Source organism: Ranitomeya variabilis, chromosome 5 (assembly GCF_051348905.1).
Source record: "Ranitomeya variabilis isolate aRanVar5 chromosome 5, aRanVar5.hap1, whole genome shotgun sequence".
Classification (NCBI taxonomy): Eukaryota; Metazoa; Chordata; class Amphibia; order Anura; family Dendrobatidae; genus Ranitomeya; species Ranitomeya variabilis.
In genome coordinates, this window is record NC_135236.1 from 39,124,554 (window position 1) to 39,143,677 (window position 19,124).

Genomic DNA, 19,124 nt, shown 5'->3' on the forward strand with positions numbered 1-19,124 from the left:
ATACACCACCAGCAACGAATCTCCAACCACCAGCTCTCCACTCCAGACCGAGATAACAACGCAAGACAGAAGCTATAATCGGCGATGCCCAATGATCAGGAGAACTATTTAAAGGCCATGGAAATGGCCCAGCTTCCAATCCGAGGATAAGGTAAATTAACCCCGGAACAGCTAGACAAAATCTAGCAGACGCCAATGAGTAAATAGTGGTCAAAAGCGGAATTACCGCTGTCTGTCGGACGACCTGGTCTGAACAGCGTCCAACATGACACACAGCACACCTGATGTTCTGCTGCATAGCAGCGATCTTATGATCGCTGCTATGTAGCAGAGGCAATCAAGTTGTGCCAGCTTCTAGCCTCCTATGGAGGCTATAGAAGCATGGCAAAAGAAAAAAAAAAGTTAAAAAAAATGTGAAAAAAATAAAAAAATATAAAAGTTTAAATAACCCCCTTTTCGCCCCATTCAAAATAAATCAGTAAAAAAAAAAATCTAATCTACACATATTTGGTATCGCCGCGTTCAGAATCGCCCGATCTATCAATAAAAAAAAGCATTAACCTGATCGCTAAACAGCGTAGTGATAAAAAAATTTGAAACGCCAGAATTACGTTTTTTTGGTCGCAGCGACATTGCATTAAAATGCAATAACGGGCGATCAAAAGAACGTATCTGCACCAAAATGGTATCATTAAAAACGCCAGCTCAGCACGCAAAAAATAAACCCTCACCTGACCCCAGATCATGAAAAATGGAGACGCTACGGATATCGGAATATGGCGCAATTTTTTTTTTATTTTTTTTTTAGCAAAATTTGGAATTTTTTTTCACCACTTAGATAAAAGAGAACCTAGTCATGTTAGGTGTCTATGAACTCATAATGACCTGGAGAATCATAGTGGCAGGTCAGTTTTAGCATTTAGTGAACCTAGCAAAAAAAGCCAAACAAAAAACAAGTGTGGGATTGCACTTTTTTTGCAATTTCACCGCACTTGGAATTTTTTTCCCGTTTTCAAGTACACGACATGGTAAAACCAATGATGTCGTTCAAAAGTACAACTCGTCCCGCAAAAAATAAGCCCTCACATGGCCATATGGAAATAAAAAAGTTATGGCTCTGGGAAGGAGGGGAGCGAAAAACGAACACGGAAAAACGGAAAATCCCAAGGTCATGAAGGGGTTAAAAACTACCAATACACATTTTTATGGTGCTCATTAATCAGCTTAGTCCTGAGTAGAGACTGGCAAACCCAAACAGTAAAGTTCGGGATCCGTACCAAACACCTACTGTTCGGGCATGGACCCCAAACACGGAGTTCACCAGAAAGTCTGTTTTACTGTTCAGGTTTGGCACCCCGAACATCTGGTGTTTCCCATGCTGTCATCTGCATGACACAGGCGGCTCTGATTGGTGGTAAGACCCGTAACACCAGTCAGAGAGCTGCAGTTCCCACGCTGCCAGTTGACAATGTGAGCCAGCAGCTGTGACCAGAAGTAAAAAGTTGGCCTCCAGTCACAGGTGTCGGCTGATGGAACTACTACTCCCATCAGCCTACGCCTACTGTTGCTGATAAAAGTGAGAGCAGGTGTCGCTGATAGGTGTATTCATCAGTCGACGCCTGGGCTGTAAATAAATTTTTAAAAAATAGCATTAATTCCCCTGTGTTTTTGATAACCAGCCAGGAAAAACTGCGAGATGTGGGCTACAACCCTCATCTGTCAGCTTCAGCAAAGCTGGTTATCCTGAATAAAGTATCCCACACCGTTTAAAATAAATAAATAAATAAAAAAATTTAAAAATACATTGTGGGTTCTTCACCATTTTTGTCAACTAACCAAGCTAAAGCTGATAGCTGGGGGCTGGTATTCTCAGGCTGGTAAGGGGCCGTGGATATTGGCCTCCACAGCCTAAAAATATCAGCCCGCAGCTGCCCCAGAAAAGGTGAATCTCTGAGATGTGCCAATTCTGGCGCTATGCCCGGCTCTTCCCACTTGGTTGATGTCACCTTTGCATTGTTCGGTGACATCAAGCTAATGGCTTAGTAATGAAGAGGCATCACCACGGTATCCTCTATGACGTCACCGCTAATCACTGATGCTGCACCCGCAGAAGCTCATTCTCCAGTGGTTCTCAGCCTGGACGGTCGCATCTTGGCACCATCCACATTGGAATCTATTTATTACAGATATGGATTACGGCGTGGGACAGAACATTGATCAGGTGAGGGATATGGTTGTTTTCTATTTTTTTTTTTATACAGGGGTTGAGGGGTTTAGTGGAATAAGCATTAGGTGAGTATAACTGTTTGCTATTTTTAGATAGAAAGTGTGTTTTTTTTTATTTCAAATAAAAGACTTTATTCTGACTGTGTGATTATTTACAATATAATTATAGGGTTAGTAATGGATAGGCATTTTATAGTCGCCTCTCCATTACTAAGCCGTGGGCTTGATTAACAGCGGACAATACAAAGGTGACATCAGCCCCACAAATATTAACCCCACTTGCCACAGCCAAAGGTCAAGTGTGAAGAGGTGGGCAAAGCGCCAGAATTGGCACATTTAATAGATGTAACTTTTCTGGGGTGGCTGTGGGCTGCTATTTTTAGGCTGTGTAGGCCAATATTCATGGCCCCTTACCAGGCTGAGAATATCAGCCCCTGGATGTCAGCTTTAGCTTGCCTGGTTGTCAAAAATCGGGGGCGACCCCATTCGTTTTTTTTAAATTATTTATTTAAATAATTAAATGGTGTGGGGATCCCTCTGTTCTTGATAACCAGCCTTGCTAAAGCTGACAGCTGAGGGTTGCAGCCCACAGCTGTCAGTTTTGGCTGACTGGCTATCAAAAATAGAGGGGAACCCACATAATTTTCTTTAAATTTAATTTTATTTATAGGGCAGATGCCAACTGATGAAGACACCCATCAGCTGTTGCTGTGATCAGTGACAGCAGGCGTAGACTGATGGGAGTAGTAGTCCCATCAGCCACCGCCTGTGACCGAAGGATAAGCTTTTTACCTCTAGTCACAGCTGCAGGCTCACGCTGTCATCTAACAGTGTGGGCACTGCAGCTCTCTGACCAGTGGTTTTAACCTCTTCACCCCGAAGCCTGTTTTCACCTTCCTGGCCAGGCCAATTTTTATAATTCTGACCACTTTTAATTTTTTTGCGATCATAACTCTGGATCGCTTCAATGGACCACAGAGATTCTGAGATTTTCTTGTGCCATATTGTACTTTATGATAGTGGTAAAATTTATTTGATGTGACTTACATGTATTTGTTAAAAAAATTGAAATTTGGTGAAAATGTCACAATTTTAAAAATTTTAATTTTTAAACCCTTAAATCAGAGAGTCATGTCACACAAAATAGTTAATAGTGGGGCAACATGGTGGCTCACCGGTTAGCATTGCAGCGCTGGAGTCCTGGGTTCAAGCCACACCCTGGACAACATCTGCAAAGAGTTTGTATGTTCTCTCCGTGTTTGCGTGGGTGTTCTTTGGTTTCCTCCCACATTCCAAAGACATACTGATAGAGAATTTAGATTGTGAGCCACATGTCTACATCAGCACAATTTTGGAAACCTATTTTTTTTGTTAGGAAGTTATAAGGGTTAAAAGCGATTTCTCATTTTTACAACGACATTTTTGCAAAACCATTTTTTTAGGGACCACATCACATTTGAAGTGACTTTGAGGGGCCTATATGACAGTAAATTTCCCAAAATGACACCATTCTAAAAACTGCACCCCTCAAGTTACTCAAAACCACATTCAAGAAGTTTATTTACCCCCTTCAGGTGCTTCACAAGAATTTTTGGAATGTGGAAGGAAAAAATAAAGTTTTACTTTAACAAAAAATTTCCTTTAGACCTTTTTTTTTTATACTTTCACAAGGGTAAAAGGAGAAAATGGACCATATAATTTGTTGTACAATTTCTCTTGAGCATGCCGATACCCCATATGTGGGAGAAATTTACTGTTTGGGCACATGGCTGGGCTCGGAAGGGAAGGAGCGCCATTTCACTTTTTGAATGTAAAATTTGCTGGAATAATTAGCGGTTGCCATGTTGCTTTTCGAAAGCCCCTGACGTGCCTAAACAGTGGAAACCCCAACAAGTGACACCATTTTGGAAACTAAACCCCTTAGGGAACTTATCTAGATGTGTATTGAGCACCTAGAACCCCCAGGTGCTTCACAGAAGTTTATAACGTTAAGCCATGAAAATAAAAAAAATCACATTTTTCCCAGATAAATCTTTTTTTTAGCTCCAAATTTTGCATTTTCATAAGGTTAACAAGAGAAATTGCTCCATAAAATTTGTTGAGCAATTTCTCTCGAGTGCACAGATACCCAATATGTGTTGAGGAAAACAACTGTTTAGATGCATGGCAAGGCTTGGAAAGGAAGAAGCGCCATTTGACTTTTTGTACTTAAAATATGCTGGAATATTTAGCAGATGCCATGTCACGTTTGAATGTCGTATTTGCTAATCCAACTAGTTTGGAATAAAACTGTGTTGCAGTAAGGAATCAGAAGGCCACATTTCCTCTTAAAAAATCATTAAGCTTGATATAGGAGTTCAGCAAGAAGGTCGTATTTGCTAATCCAACCAGTCTGGGATAAAACTGTGTTGCAGTGAGGAATCATAAGGCCATATTTCCTCTTAAAAATCGTTAGGCATAATATAGGAGTTGAGCCAGGAGGCCTCTTTGCTAACCCAAATCATTTGTGATAAAGCTGTGTTGCAATAAGGAATCAGAAGGCCACATTTCCTCTTAAAAATCGTTAGGCCTAATAGAGGGGTTCAGCCAGGAGTCCCTATTTGCTAATTTAAATAGTTTGTAATAAAACTGTGTTGCAGTGAGAAATCAGAAGGTCACATTTTTTCTTAAAAATTGTTAATCCTATTCTTGCTACTCACCGGCCCATGATACCTTATCTAGAATAGATATGGCTCTTGGAAATGAAATGTTAGATACAATGGTGGGAGACGTGAGATACCTGTCACAGACTTTTTCAGATCATAATCCAATTGAGGTGGAGCTGCGGCCTATGGGGGCGCGGACCGGGTGCAGGGGAGAGTGGAAAATTCACCCTAACTGGTTGATATAGACAATATACAGCGGGAGATATAGGAGTTTTTTGAGTTAAATGATGGGAATGCTGATATACAGTGTTGAGCGATACCGTCCGATACTTGAAAGTATCGGTATCGGATAGTATCGGCCGATACCCGAAAAGTATCGGATATCGCCGATACCGATACCCGATACCAATACAAGTCAATGGGACACCAAGTATCGGAAGGTATCCTGTATGGTTCCCAGGGTCTGAAGGAGAGGAAACTCTCCTTCAGGCCCTGGGATCCATATTAATGTGTAAAATAAAGAATAAAAATAAAAAATATTGATATACTCACCTCTCCGACGCAGCCTGGACCTTACCGATGTAACCGGCAGCTTCCGTTCCTAAGAATGAGCGCTTGAAAGACCTTAGATGATGTCGTGGCTTGTGATTGGTCGTGTGAGTGGTCACATGTCCGCCACGCGACCAATCACAAGCCGCGATGTCATCTGAGGTCTTTCAAGCGCTCATTCTTAGGAACGGAAGATGCCGGTTACATCGGTAAGGTCCAGGCTGCGTCAGAGAGGTGAGTATATCAATATTTTTTATTTTTATTCTTTATTTTACACATTTATATGGATCCCGATACCGATTCCCGATATCACAAAAGTATCGGATCTCGGTATCGGAATTCCGATACAGCAAATATCGGCCGATACCCGACACTTGCGGTATCAGAATGCTCAACACTACTGATATACCCACTATTTGGGAAACTATGAAAGCATATCTGAGGGGATTGCTGTTTAGAGATATTAGTAGATGTAAGCGGTGGGCAAAACAGGCGGAAAGAATGGCAAGTGAGAGGCTGAGAGTAGTGGAGGATGAAATGATTGCTCTGGGTACCCCTGAGGCTGGGAAATGGTTAAAAGAAGCTCAGAATAAAATGAACAAAATTCTTTTGGAGAGGGCGGAGAGAAAGAAAGAGTTTCAGAGACTAGATTTTTATCAGGAGGGGGAGGCGGTGGGTAATATGCTGTCGCTGGTGGCCTCTGCTCAGAGGATTACATAATTTATGCATTCATTGGTTTCAGCAACGGTGCGAAGGTGCTGGAGACTTCTGAGATCTTGGAGGTCTTTACGGACTTCTATGTTGATTTGTACTCCTTGCGGGTGGATGCATCGATGGGAGACACTGGAGCTTTTTTTAGGGGTACTTAAGTTGCCTAAGCTGAGTGAGGATGACAGGGAAAGTTTGGAGGCACCTCTTAGGGATGAGGAATTGAGACGGGCATTAAGGTCAATGGCAAGGGGTAAGGCGCCAGGAGCAGATGGACTAACAGCCAAAATTTACAAAGATATGGGGGAAGTGTTGATGCCCAGATTAAGAGTGATCTTGGAGGAGGCTAACAGTAGGGGAATCCTGCCAGCCTAAAGGAGAGAAGCCATAATAGTGGTAATCCCGAAGAAGGATAAAGACTTACGATATTCTTTGCTTACAACAGATGTCAAGCTTCTGGCCGAGGTGTTGGCTACCAGACTGTCAGGTGTTACCTCTAAATTAATACATCCGGATCAGTCAGGCTTTATGCCCGACAGGTCTATGGCAATTAACTTATGAAGGCTTCTTATGAATGTACAGCTGGGTGCTGATAACTGTGACCAGAGAGTTATTGCATCCTTAGATGCCCATAAGGCTTTAGACAGTGTAGAATGGGGGTATTTGTGGCAGGTGTTACACCGTTTGGGTTTTGGTCCGCAATTTGTGTCCTGGGTCAAACTGCTGTATGCGCAGCCAGTGGCTAGAGTTAGGGTGAATGGAGAGTTTTCTCATATGATTAAATTACATAGAGGGACGAGACGGGGTGCCCACTCTCCCCTCTCCTGTTTGCTTTGGCTGTTGAGCCGTTGGCCACCAAGATTAGGCAGTCTGCTGAAGTATCTGGGTTTAAGTATGGGTCAATTGAAGAAAAGATAGCGTTATATGCGGACAACATACTGCTGTTCCTGAGCGATCCACATATTTCACTGGGAAATGCTATTCAGCTTATCGAAAGATTTGGAGCATTGTCGGGGTTGAGGATAAATTGGAATAAAATGATTCTCATGCCTAAGATACTGTATGTTCTCCATAACTCCATTCCACTGAAACTGCCCTAACTAAGGTCACCAACGACCTCTTAACCGCCAAGAGCAAGCGACACTACTCTGTTCTCCTCCTCCTCGACCTGTCGGCTGCCTTTGACACAGTGGACCATTCCCTATTATTACAGATCCTCTCATCCCTTGGCATCACAGACTTGGCCCTATCCTGGATCTCTGTCATGAATCCCCAATGGCTAGGGATAGCACAGGACAAGCAAGGTACAAATATATAACGGACGAGCTCTAGGGTGATGGAACCTGGGCTGACCGCTGCCCTACGCCTGACAAACGCAACTAGAGATAGCCAGGGAGCGTGCCTACGTTGGTTCTAGACGCCACGCACCAGCCTAAGAGCTAACTAGTACTGCAGAGAAAATAAAGACCTCACTTGCCTCCAGAGGGATGAACCCCAAAAGGTATAGTTGCCCCCCACATGTATTGACGGTGAAATGAGAGGAAGGCACACACATAGAGATGATATATATAGGTTTAGCAAATTGAGGCCCGCTGTAAACTAGAAAGCAGAACAATACAACAATACAAAAGGGGTCTGAGCGGTCAGCAAAAAACCCTAATCAAAAAAACCATCCTGAGATTACAAGAACCCATGTGCCAACTCATGGCACATGGGGAGAACCTCAGTCCACTAGAGCTACCAGCTAGCATAGAGACATAATAAGCAAGCTGGACAAAAAACCAAACAACTGAAAATCAGCACTTAGCTTATCCTGAAAGATCTGGGAGCAGGTAGGCAGGAACCAAACAGAGCACATCTGAATACATTGATAGCCGGCAAGGGAATGACAGAAAGGCCAGGTAAAATAGGAAACACCCAGCCTCTGATGGACAGGTGGAAACCAAAGGCCGCAACCCACCAAAGTCACCCAGTACCAGCAGTAACCACCAGAGGGAGCCCACAAACAGAATCCACAACAGATCTCATCATACCTAACAGACCGGACATTCAGCATCTCCCACTCACACACCACCTCCTCACCTCGCCCTCTATCTGTCGGAGTCCTACAAGGTTCAGTTCTTGGGCCCCTGCTCTTCTCCATTTACACCTTTGGCCTGGGACAGCTCATAGAATCTCATGGCTTTCAGTATCACCTCTATGCTGATGACACACAGATCTACATCTCTGGACCAGATATCACCTCCCTACTTACCAGAATCCCTCAATGTCTGTCCACTATTTCATCCTTCTTCTCCACTAGATTTCTGAAACTTAACATGGACAAAACAGAACTCATCATCTTTCCCCCATCTCACGTGACCCCCTCAACGAACCTAACCATTACAGTAAATGGCTGCCCACTCTCCCCAGTCCCACAAGCTCGCTGCCTCGGGGTAATCATTGACGCTGATCTCTCCTTCAAACCACATATCCAAGCCCTTTCCACTTCCTGCCGACTTCAACTCAAAAATATTTCACGAATCCGTTCATTCCTCAACCAAGAATCTGCAAAAACCCTAGTCCATGCCCTCATCATCTCTCGCCTTGACTACTGCAACCTCCTGCTCTGTGGCCTCCCCTCGAACACTCTCGCACGCCTCCAATCTATTCTAAACTCTGCTGCCAGACTAATCCACCTGTCCCCCCGCTATTCCCCGGCCTCTCCCCTCTGTCAATCCCTTCACTGGCTCCCCATTGCCCTGAGACTCCAGTACAAAACCCTAACCATGACGTACAAAGCCATCCACAACCTGTCTCCTGTTGTGATCCGCTTTTTGCCTCCCCTGGTGGTGGCTGGTGGTACTGGAGACTTGTGTGTGCTTTTCTGCCTCAGCTCACCTGCTTCCATCAGTTTTGGGAGTTCCCTATTTAGCCTTGCTCTCCAGTCACTTCCTTGCCGGTCATCATTGTAACCTGAGTCATTCAGTTGCATGTTCCTGCTACTAGTCTGCTGATCAGCTAAGTGGACTCTTGTCCTTATTGTTTTGTTTTTCTTGTCCAGTTTACAGTTTTGTCATTTCCTGTTACTGGAAGCTCTTGTGGACTGAAATTGCCACTCCTGTGTCATGAGTTGACACAGGAGTCTTAAAGTAATTTCAGGATGGGTTTTTGAAAGAGTTTTTCAGCTGACCGTGAAGTCCTCTTTTGTATCCTTCCTCTATCTAGTAAGTGGACCTCGCTTTGCTAAATCTACCTTCATACTGTGTATGTCTTTTCCTCTGAACTCACCGTTAATATACGTGGGGGCTACTATCATCTTTGGGGAATTTCTCTAGAGGTAAGCCAGGTCTGTTCCTTCCTCTTCCAGGCGTAGTTAGTTCTCCGGCTGGCGCATGGCATCTAGGCAGCCGTAGGAATGCTTCCTGGCTACTGTTAGTTGTGTGGTAGATTTAGGTCACGGTCAGCTTGAGTTTCCATCACCCGAGAGCTAGTCTGTTATTTTTGTGCTTCTGATGTTCCCATGCCATTGGGGAATCATGACAGTATGACCGGCCACTGTTAAAGTAATTGGCAGAAGAAAGGAGAGTAAAAGAAGTCTGTAGATTTTTTTTTTTTTTTTCCTCTCATGTTTGCTACTTAGTTGGCTCAGTTGTATTTCTGCTCTATTTACAGCCTTGCCTTTCTCTCCTTCTAATCCTTGAATGGCTCTGATCTCTCCGGTTTAAGGATGGACCCTCAGAGTTTGGCTGCAGGTTTAAATAATCTTGCTACGAAGGTTCAGAATTTACAAGATTATGTTATACGTACTCCTATTTCTGAACCTAAGATTCCTACACCAGAGGTATTTTCCGGAGATAGATCTCGGTTTCTGAATTTCAAATGTAATTGTAAATTATTCCTTTCTCTCAGACCTCACTCCTCTGGAGATCCTGTTCAGCAGGTTAAGATTGTGATTTCTTTGCTGCGAGGTGACCCTCAAAATTGGGCATTTTCATTGACACCAGGGGATCCTGCGTTACTCAATGTGGATGCGTTTTTTCTGGCTTTAGGGTTGCTGTATGAGGAACCTAATTTGGAGATTCAAGCTGAAAAAGCATTAATAGCCCTGTCTCAAGGGCAAGATGAAGCTGAGATATACTGCCAAAAATTTCGTAAATGGTCTGTGCTTACTCAGTGGAATGAGTGTGCCCTAGCGGCAAATTTCAGAGAGGGCCTTTCTGATGCCATTAAGGATGTCATGGTGGGGTTTCCTACGCCCACAGGTCTGAATGAGTCCATGACAATGGCGATTCAGATTGATCGGCGTTTGCGGGAGCGCAAACCCGTACACCATTTGGCGGTATCTTCTGAAGGGACGCCAGAGAAAATGCAATGTGACAGAATTCTGTCAAGAAGCGAGCGGCAGAATTATAGGCGCAAAAATGGCTTGTGCTTCTACTGTGGTGATTCCGCGCATGTTATATCAGCATGCTCTAAACGTACTAGGAAGGTTGACAAGTCTGTTTCTATTGGCACTTTACAGTCTAAATTTCTTCTGTCTGTAACTCTGATTTGTTCATTATCAGTTATTACCATGGATGCCTATGTGGACTCTGGCGCCGCTCTGAGTCTCATGGATTGGTCCTTCGCCAGGCGCTGTGGGTTTGATTTGGAGCCTCTGGAAGTTCCTATACCTCTGAAGGGTATTGATTCTACACCTCTGGCTTGTAATAGACCACAGTTCTGGACGCAAGTGGCTATGCGTATGACTCCAGACCATCAGGAGATGATTCGCTTCCTCGTGTTGTATAATTTACATGATGTTTTAGTGCTTGGATTACCATGGTTACAATCTCATAACCCAGTACTGGACTGGAAAACTATGTCTGTGTTAAGCTGGGGATGTCGGGGGGCTCATGGGGACATACCTTTGGTTCCTATCTCGTCATCTGTTCCCTCTGAGATTCCTGCATTTTTGTCGGATTTTGGGGATATTTTTGAAGAGCCTAAAATTGGTTCTCTCCCTCCCCACAGAGAGTGTGATTGCGCCATAGATCTGATTCCAGGCAGTAAATTTCCAAAGGGTCGTTTGTTTAACCTATCTGTACCTGAGCATGCTGCCATGCGAGAATATGTTAAGGAGTCCCTGGAAAAGGGACATATTCGTCCTTCTTCATCACCTTTAGGAGCTGGCTTTTTCTTTGTCTCTAAAAAGGATGGCTCGCTGAGGCCTTGTATTGATTATCGACTCCTGAATAAAATTACTGTCAAATATCAGTATCCGTTGCCGCTGCTTACTGATTTGTTTGCTCGCATAAGGGGGGCTAAGTGGTTCTCCTAGATTGATCTCCGTGGGGCGTATAATTTGGTGCGAATTAAGCAAGGGGATGAGTGGAAAACCGCATTTAATACGCCTGAGGGCCACTTTGAGTATTTAGTAATGCCTTTCGGCCTTTCTAATGCGCCTTCAGTTTTTCAGTCCTTTATGCATGATATTTTCCGTGAATATCTGGATAAATTTATGATTGTGTATTTGGACGATATTTTGATTTTTTCTGAGGACTGGGAGTCTCATGTTCAGCAGGTCAGGAGGGTTTTTCAGGTCTTGCTGGAGAATTCTCTGTGTGTAAAGGGTTCTAAGTGTGTTTTTGGGGTTCAAAAGATTTCCTTTTTGGGGTACATTTTTTCCCCTTCTTCTGTTGAGATGGACCCTGTCAAGGTTCGGGCTATTTGTGACTGGACGCAGCCTACTTCTCTAAAGGGTCTTCAGAAGTTCTTGGGCTTTGCTAATTTTTATCGTCGATTTATAACTGGTTTTTCTGGTGTTGCTAAGACTCTTACGGATTTGACTAAGAAGGGTGCTGATGTTGCCAATTGGTCTTCTGCCGCTGTGGAGGCCTTTCGGGAACTTAAGCGCCGCTTTTCGTCTGCCCCTGTGTTGCGCCAGCCCGATGTCTCTCTCCCCTTTCAGGTTGAGGTCGATGCTTCCGAGATCGGAGCGGGGGCGGTTTTGTCGCAGAAAAGTTCCGATTGCTCAGTGATGAGACCTTGTGCGTTCTTTTCTCGAAAATTTTCTGCCGCCGAAAGAAATTATGATGTCGGTAATCAGGAGCTTTTGGCCATGAAGTGGGCATTTGAGGAGTGGCGTCATTGGCTTGAGGGTGCTAGACATCATGTGGTGGTTTTGACTGATCACAAGAATCTGATTTATCTTGAGTCTGCCAGGCGCCTGAATCCTAGACAGGCGCGCTGGTCGTTGTTTTTCTCTCGGTTTAATTTTGTGGTCTCATATCTACCAGGTTCTAAGAATGTGAAGGCGGATGCCCTTTCTAGGAGTTTTGAGCCTGATTCCCCTGGTGATTCGGAACCTACAGGTATCCTTAAGGATGGGGTGATATTATCCGCTATTTCCCCAGATCTGCGACGTGCTTTGCAAGAGTTTCAGGCGGATAGACCTGATCGCTGTCCACCTGGTAGACTGTTTGTTCTGGATGATTGGACCAGTAGAGTCATCTCGGAGGTTCAATCTTCTACGCTGGCGGGTCATCCTGGAATTTTTGGTACCAGGGATTTGGTGGCTAGATCCTTCTGGTGGCCATCTCTGTCTCGTGATGTGCGTGTTTTTGTGCAGTCTTGTGATGTGTGTGCTCGGGCCAAGCCTTGTTGTTCTAGGGCTAGCGGGTTGTTGTTGCCCTTGCCTATTCCGAAGAGGCCTTGGACGCACATCTCGATGGACTTTATTTCTGATCTTCCTGTCTCTCAGAGGATGTCTGTTATCTGGGTGGTGTGTGACCGTTTTTCTAAGATGGTTCATTTGGTGCCATTGCCGAAGTTGCCTTCCTCGTCTGAGTTGGTTCCTTTGTTTTTTCAAAATGTGGTTCGCTTGCATGGTATTCCTGAAAATATCGTTTCTGATAGGGGCACCCAGTTCGTTTCTAGATTTTGGCGGGCATTCTGTGCCAGGTTGGGCATTGATTTGTCTTTTTCGTCTGCCTTCCATCCTCAGACTAATGGCCAGACGGAGCGAACTAATCAAACTTTGGAGACGTATTTGAGGTGTTTTGTGTCTGCGGATCAGGATGATTGGGTTGCCTTTTTGCCGTTGGCGGAGTTTGCTCTTAATAATCGGGCCAGTTCTGCCACTTTGGTTTCCCCTTTCTTTTGCAATTCGGGGTTTCATCCCCGTTTTTCTTCTGGTCAGGTGGAGTCTTCGGATTGTCCTGGAGTAGATGCTGTGGTGGATCGGTTGTATCGGATTTGGGAACAAGTGGTGGACAATTTGAATTTGTCCCAGGAGAGGACTCAGCGGTTTGCTAACCGCCAGCGTCGGGTTGGTCCTCGCCTTCGTGTTGGGGACTTGGTGTGGTTGTCTTCCCGTTTTGTCCCAATGAGGGTTTCTTCTCCTAAATTTAAGCCTCGGTTTATCGGTCCCTATAGGATTTTGGAGATTATTAACCCTGTTTCCTTTCGTTTGGACCTTCCGGCATCTTTCGCTATCCATAATGTGTTCCATCGGTCGTTGTTGCGGAGATACGAGGTGCCGGTGGTTCCTTCTGCTGGGCCTCCTGCTCCTGTGCTGGTTGAGGGTGAATTGGAGTACGTTATAGAGAAGATCTTGGACTCCCGTATTTCCAGGCGGAGACTCCAGTACCTGGTTAAATGGAAGGGCTATGGTCAGGAAGATAATTCTTGGGTAACTGCCTCTGATGTTCATGCCTCGGATTTGGTTCGTGCCTTTCATAGGGCTCATCCGGGTCGCCCTGGCGGTTCTTGTGAGGGTTCGGTGCCCCCTCCTTAAGGGGGGGGTACTGTTGTGATCCGCTTTTTGGCTCCCCTGGTGGTGGCTGGTGGTACTGGAGACTTGTGTGTGCTTTTCTGCCTCAGCTCACCTGCTTCCATCAGTTTTGGGAGTTCCCTATTTAGCCTTGCTCTCCAGTCACTTCCTTGCCGGTCATCATTGTAACCTGAGTCATTCAGTTGCATGTTCCTGCTACTAGTCTGCTGATCAGCTAAGTGGACTCTTGTCCTTATTGTTTTGTTTTTCTTGTCCAGTTTACAGTTTTGTCATTTCCTGTTACTGGAAGCTCTTGTGGACTGAAATTGCCACTCCTGTGTCATGAGTTGACACAGGAGTCTTAAAGTAATTTCAGGATGGGTTTTTGAAAGAGTTTTTCAGCTGACCGTGAAGTCCTCTTTTGTATCCTTCCTCTATCTAGTAAGTGGACCTCGCTTTGCTAAATCTACCTTCATACTGTGTATGTCTTTTCCTCTGAACTCACCGTTAATATACGTGGGGGCTACTATCATCTTTGGGGAATTTCTCTAGAGGTAAGCCAGGTCTGTTCCTTCCTCTTCCAGGCGTAGTTAGTTCTCCGGCTGGCGCATGGCATCTCGGCAGCCGTAGGAATGCTTCCTGGCTACTGTTAGTTGTGTGGTAGATTTAGGTCACGGTCAGCTTGAGTTTCCATCACCCGAGAGCTAGTCTGTTATTTTTGTGTTTCTGATGTTCCCATGCCATTGGGGAATCATGACAGTCTCCTCCATACATCTGTGACCTTGTTTCCCGGTACTTACCTACACGCAACCTCCGATCCTCACAAGATCTCCTTCTCTACTCCCCTCTTATCTCCTCTTCCCACATTCGCATACAAGATTTCTCTCGCGTATCACCCCTACTCTGGAACCCTCTACCACAACACATCAGACTCTCGCCTACCATCGAAATCTTCAAAAAGAGCCTGAAGACCCACCTCTTCCGACAAGCCTACAACCTGCAGTAACCACCGATCAACCAAACCGCTGTATGACCAGCTCTATCCTCACCTACTGTATCCTCACCCATCCCTTGTAGATTTTGAGCCTTCGCGGGCAGGGTCCTCTCTCCTCCTGTACCAGTTATGACTTGTATTGTTTAAGATTATTGTACTTGTTTTTATTATGTATACCCCTCCTCACATGTAAAGCGCCATGGAATAAATGGCGCTATAACAATAAATAATAATAATAATAATAACTCACCTATTTGGATACCATGTGGGAAATTTAAGCTGATTAACTCCTTAATTAGGAATTTGGTGTGGGGGAAGCAGCATCCCTGAATTAGGTTGGAGACTCTTCAGAGACCTAAGGATGAAGGAAGTTTGGCTTTGCCTAACCCTGAAATATACTTCCTGGTGGCTCAGTGCCAGCACTTAAAGGGCTGGGAGCATGAGGCATATTCAATCGTGGTACAACAACTGATAGAGAGGGTGGCGACAAGATGTCCTGCAGTACAGTGCTTAGAAGATGGGTCTCTGGGGGCACTTGGAAAATCTATCCTATGCTATTCCTGATATATAAATTATGGGGAACAGTTAGACCAATTCGTGGAGTCACCTGTCTTACCAGGTTCTCCCCACTGTGGTTTAATAACAATTTAACAGAGTTTATGGCAATGGGATGTTTACCAGAATGGCAGGCCAAGGGGATACGATATGTCTATCAGGTTCTAGAGCAGCGAGAGCTGAAATCCTTTTCCCAGCTACAATTGGAATTTGGTATTAGGGCTTCTGGGGGATATCAATATGCACAGGTGAGACATGCGTTTAATGCCTAGAACAGGGGAGACTGTTTTAAAATTCAAGGCGATTTAGTGTTGGAGTATGTGTGGGGAGAGGGGGAAACGAGAGGGGTTATTTCCACCTTGTACAGAGACCTACTACATACTCATTTACTGGGTGTCCCGATTGGCGCTAGAACTAAATGGGAGTGAGAATTGGGCTATTTAGAGGATGAAACATGGATGTCTGTGTTAGAATGGATACCAAAACTGTCACTGAATGAACCGTACAGACTGTCTCAGCTTTATATCTTACATAGAGTGTATAGATCTCCAGATGTCTTGTATAAGGCCGGATTGCCGTCTGACTTGGAGTGCCCTAGGTGCACATGCTCTGGACGTGTCCAAGGTCGGCTGCTTTCTGGTTGGTGATTATCAGTCGAATAGAGGGGGCTTATAGATGCGTGGTCCCAAGAGAACCAGTGGTGTGTTTGTTGGGATATGTAGAGGAGATAAGAGTAGATAACAATTTGAAGATAGCAATTGCTAGACTATTGTACATGGCTCGGAAGGTCATAGCAAGTAACTGGGTAAAAGAGGATCCACCTTCGAGAGGAGAATACCTTCAATATGTGAAACATGTTATTACTCTAGAATAGGGGGTTTACCAGAAAAGAGGGAAAGTGGAGTTTTATGATAAACTGTGCACGCCTTGGCTGGAATTGGGGTAGGGGAGGGATGAGGGAAGAAGGTTCTGTGAAGTTTTTTCCTGTTGGAATGTTTGTTTCTAAGGGGACAGTAGGAGTCATCACATAATACTAAAGTATATGCCGGTATACGATATGCTAAGGGAAGAGCATCTAAAGCTGTCTAAATGGGGAGAAAGGGGGGGGGGGGGTTGGTAATGTTGGGATATATTGTGGGGGGGGGGAATCTTTTCTAAATCCCTGTATTGTTGTAAAATGTTTATTGTGATTTTATACTTAATAAAAATCTATTTGAGTTAAAAAAAAAAATGTTAAACCTACTATTGGGGTTCAGCAAGTAGGCCATATTTGCTACTCCAAATCGTTTGAGATAAAACTATGTTGCAGTGAGGAATAGAGAGAACACATTTCCTCTTAAAAATTGTTAGTCTGCATGAACAACACTCTTATGCCTATCTAAGAAAATAAATAGCGATTGTTCATTTAGTGACAGGTGACTGACAGGTATGGGCCTAAGATTGTTAAACAGCAGGTTACAAGAGGGGAATGGTACATATAACATGGGGAAAAGCGAGGTCGTGGTGGGAGGAGGAATAGGCTTGGTGTTCGATGTGTATGTGGGTTAGGTGTTAATGAAAGATCAATTGAGCAAACCCTATCGTCCTATTTAACAACCACCGACAACATCTGCCATTGGACAGCCTACTCCGCTCCCTTTCTTTGGCAGCCGCACAGCAGTATGCCTTATAGATGAGGGCCAGTAAGAGCATGTGCTCCAGTCGATGGCAAGCACTGCATCAAGTGGCTTCTCTTCCTCTTTTTCCACCTTAACATCACACACAGTACAATCCTCAGAGATGGCACCCCAATCACCTTTGCTTCCCCTCGCATCACAAATTTCCGAATGCCTCAACTGACTGTCAGAAATCGCAGGTTTGACAACTACATGCAAGAGCCGACATATGTGCAATCAACATTCCTTGGTGTGGGACTCTCACACAAACAAGCCGACTAGCGGGCCTCACCATTCACTGGCCATCCCATCAACCACATCTGCTTTTTCCGTCACCATGCCAAGTGTTCTCTGTGTGTCGGGTGCCGGTCCTGCTGGTGAAGCTCAGCCAAAGGTACAAAGGATGGAAATAAGCAGCACATCTGCCCAATATGTAGGATTGCTACCTTCCAATAGGTGGCACTAGAGTTCTAGTTCTCTTCCGTTCTGAAGAGACAATTTGCATAATTAGCATATTTCCTAGAGGAGCATTGCGGTTTTAAGTCTCCTCATCTCGGCATGCTTAGTATGTCAATCTCCGCAAGGAGAAATGATACTTCTAGGATATCGGTCAGACGCCTCTCACACAGCCAAGCCAGATTTTCACTTTGCACTGATGAGGGGCAGTACCCTGAAACACAGTGTCTGCAAATTGAGATTCTGGTTTGGTTATTATCCTAAGTCATGTGACAAGGCTCGTTAAAGGGTCGATATTGACTTGTAGGATTGCTACCTTCCAATAGGTGGCACTAGAGTTCTAGCTCTCTTCTGCTCTGAAGAGACAATTTGCATAATTAGCATATTTCCTATATGAGCATTGCGGCTTTAAGTCTCCTCATCTCGGCATGCTTAGCATGTCAATTTCTGCAAGGAGAATCAATACTTCTAGGATATCGGTCAGACACCTCTCACACAGCCAAGCCAGATTTCCACTTTGCACTGATGAGGGGCTGTAACCAGAAACACAGTGTCTGCAAAATGAGATTCTGGTTTGACTATTATCCTAAGTCATGTGACAAGGCTTGTTAAAGGTTGACATTGACATGTAGGATTCCTACCTTCCAACAGGTGGCACTAGAGTTCTAGTTCTCTTCTGCTTTGAAGAGACAATTTGCATAATTAGCATATTTCCCAGAGGAGCATTGCGGCTTTAAGTCTCCTCATCTCGGCATGCTTAGCATGTCAATCTCTGCAAGGAGAAACGATACTTCTAGGATATCGGTCAGATGCCTCTCACACAGCCAAGCCAGATTTCCATGTTGCACTAATGAGGGGCAATACCCTGAAAGACAGTGTCTGCAAATTGAGATTCTGGTTTGGCTATTATCCTAAGTCATGTGACAAGGCTCGTTAAAGGGTCAACATTGGGTTGTAGGATTGCTATCTTCCAATAGGTTGCACTAGAGTTCTAGTTCTATTCCGCTCTGAAGAGACAATTTGCATAATTAGCACAATGTGTACAAATTTTTTAGTTCATACTTTATTCAAGATTCATTAAAAACATGGAATACAAAAAATAGATAAAAACCTGACGCGTTTCTGGCATCCAAGCGCCCTTAGTCATAGGATGTATCAGAAATATAACAAGTGAGCTGTGTATAGAGCTCTAAACCAATTACAACAGAGGTAGAGAATGATTATTACATAATAAAATAGTTAGCAAGGCCGAGAAAAGACATTTGTCCATCCAGTTCATCCTAGATTCCGTCAGAATAAATCTCTAGATCTACATCCTTCTAAAGAACCTAATAACTGTAAGATACAATATTGTTACGCTCCAGGAAGACATCCAGGCCTCTCTTGAGCCCCTCGACTAAGTTCGCCATCACCACCTCCTCAGGCATGGAATTCTAGATTCTCATTGCCCTAACAGTAAAGAATCCTCTTCTATGTTGGTGGAAAAACCTTCTCTCCTCCAGACGCAGAGAATGCCCCCTTGTGACTGTCACATTCCTTGGTATAAACAGATCCTAGGAGAGATATTTGTATTGTCACTTATATACTGTACTTATACATGG